Here is a 3,067-nt window from a genome sequence, read left to right as displayed (position 1 = left end):
TTGGTTTAGTCTCTGCATTTGATGTGACTGGGGAGCTCAGAAGAATAGGATCCAGAAGATTTTCTATGAAGAATTCCAAAAAGTCATAAGGCAAATTCCTGTGACAGTCCAAGAACTTAGTTCTTTGTGGCATAATGCCTGTTTACAATAGTTTTTCTAAATATACAACAGTTTTTCTAAATGCAGAATGGTTCCTTTAAAATACATAATTAAGATGTCAAATGCAGGAATTATTCTAACACGTTTTGGGAAAAGGATCATTTTAAAAGAAAACATTTACTTTCTAAGTCAGGTCTCATTACAACATCCTTGGCTGTATAACAAATGCAGTTGCTTTCCTTTATACAGATTTCAGTCATCTGTGAAGAGTCCACATACTATAAACATCTAAAAAATGGCATCTTTAACTGTACTTGTAAAAGGAAAACCTATTGACTGAGGTAACTGTTAATTAACCGCAGATCTTAATTCCACTCTGCTTTCCTCATAGCTTGAGTCCTGTAAAACTCCAGTTGGATCTCTTGTTTCTTCAAAATTTGTCACAAGAAATGGTATTCATTTCTTGATGCATGTAAAGTATCCGCAAAGCTGATTTCGGTTTGAGCCAAAGCGTTTTAATCTAGGTAAAATCAAACTTTGTTTTTAGGATAGCAGTTGTTCTCTTATCAGATAAATGTTATGACTCAGCATACAAGTTAATCTTTCCATGAAGTAGAAGTTCTTTTCAATTAAACACCCATCAATTTCATTGGTAAAACTGTCATTGGTAAAAATCAGATTTTAATTGTGAAACTGTCTTTGTATGCTTTTTTGCTTAACCACAGAAAATATTGCTTGCATCTCTTCTTTTTGTGAAGAAGCCCAATATTTTGAAGGAAAAATAAAGTGAAACATTTGTTAAACTCTGACATCTCCAGGACAGCCAATTCTGCAAGTCTGGTTATACTTTGCAATATTGGTAGTGTTACTGTTTTTATTACTGCCACAAAAATACTACACTCTAAACCTTTTCTGTTGGGAAAAAATGGAGTCACAGTGTTTAGCCTTATATTTTACCACCGCTTGTTTCTTCCTAATGATTTGGAGGAAAATATCGAGCCTGTGTGAAGAGGGAAGGGGCTAGTGGTGATAGTAGTGGTAGCGTGATGTGGTGAATTAAAAACAAGTGAGGCAAATGTGTCGGGTAGGACACAGTTGTTATTAGAGCTGATACTATTGTTGGACAAAACAGACAGCTCTGGAGGTGCACAAGTCCTTGTTAAATTTAGAAACAAGAAGTTTCAGGTTAAGTTTTGGGGGAAGTGTTTGGGGAAGCCTATATGGAAAGCTTTTTTTTCTATATTTCTGTCTTTATCTTTCAATCTTCTGTTCCTTCCCTCGTGTCCAGCTATCCATGCCTGTCTGTATTCTCCCTCTTTGATGCCAGAAATCTCTGCCTGCCTCCGTGTTTCTCAGTACATCCTGGATGCCAGGCATCTTGCGATTGACTCCCAAATTCAGTAGTTACTTCACCAACTGTTCCCTGCCCTCTCCCTCCCCAAACGTTGCAAATGGTTATACAGGCATCACTTCTTCAGATCAGAGCCGTCCCTGCTTGTCTTAGCCAGCAAGTTTGCAATCTGATTTATGACATCCCTCCCCCCACCCCTTTTCACAAAAACTTCCAGCGTTCCTTTTTGCTCTTTTGGCCTTCTGTAAAGGCCAGCTCTTTACTGTGCTAAGCAGAGATGTGGACCTTTTTCCCCAAAAAAACTTCAGGCAAAAGCTGTGATTCTGAAGCTTGTGGCTGTAGTGAGCTGACAACTCTGCATCCAGACCTCTCTGACTCTCTCCTTCTTCCTCTTCCCTGCCCACTGCTGTTTCTACTCCTTTCCCTTCGGTGTTGCCATTGCATCTTTGTCACTGTCTCCACTGCCAGTCCTATACCCAGGCATGGCTCCCTTCAGCTTGCAATTCTTACCTGTCCTGAGGACAGCTTTTCCATCCATTCCTGTTGCTTTCCCGTGGTGTTCTACAAAATTAGTAAATTTATAGTGCAGACTAAAGTCTGGCATGTGTAATGGCTGCCTGCAAGTGATAACACTAGGATATAAAATCCAATTTGCATTAGAAGGTGATACAGAATCAGTGTGGGGATGGTGAAACTATTTCTTAGGGTGGGCATGGAGAATTCTTGATAAAAGTTTTTGTCTAAATATAGCAGAATAGAAGTACTTTCACAAGATGCTCTTGAACTAGAAATGCTTACGGCTTCATTGTGAACGCGTTCCAGATGTTTTGCTGAGCACATGAACATGTTCGAACTACTAAGAACATAGCCTTGGTACAAAAGGTAAGATTTATCTTGTTTCTCAAGTAACAATAATGAAGGATGGGAAGTAAAAAAAGAACACCTTTTTTTAAACGAGAAATAAAAAATAAACCCTCATCTGACAAAACCTATGCCACATTTCTGCCTTGCCATATATCTGTGGCTGCCACTTAGTTGGATTCTAACTAATCTATTTAGTTTTTTGTCTGTCTGGTTTGGACAACTAAAACTAGTCACATTGACCTGGGTGCGTGCAGTATCTCTGTGTGCATGGCTGTCCTTCAGAAATATTTTTTTAGGTAGTAATTTTGCATACATGATACAAAGTTAGTTGAAGTAGAAAAAAATGAGCCTTCTTCTCCAGCATTCTCCTCCCCCCCATTTCCTAGGGAAGCAGACTGCTGTCACATCACGTGTCCTGTGGCTGAAGCTAGTCTGCACATTTCCAAACCAATGCTGGCATGGTGCAGTGGAGCACCAGCTGCGAGATCCTGGCTCACTGAATTGCATCACTTAATGCAACTCTGTCTCAATTAATCCCTTAATAGTAAATACTTTCAGGAAGAAAAGTGTCACTGTTGCTACTGAAACATGTGATGTTTGAAGTTTGAGCAGAACAGCACGTTTTGTTAGAAAATGAGTTGACTGGTGCCAGAACTGATTCAGTCTCAGGACAATGGATTAAAATATGAGGTGAATCATTGCAAACCACTGTACTGGGTCTGGTTTCCTCTACCCCCCCCCCCCCCCCCCCCC

This window comes from Pygoscelis adeliae, unplaced genomic scaffold, assembly GCF_000699105.1.
Source record: "Pygoscelis adeliae isolate BGI_AS28 unplaced genomic scaffold, ASM69910v1 Scaffold149, whole genome shotgun sequence".
NCBI classification, from domain to species: Eukaryota; Metazoa; Chordata; class Aves; order Sphenisciformes; family Spheniscidae; genus Pygoscelis; species Pygoscelis adeliae.
This window is presented reverse-complemented; position numbering follows the sequence as displayed.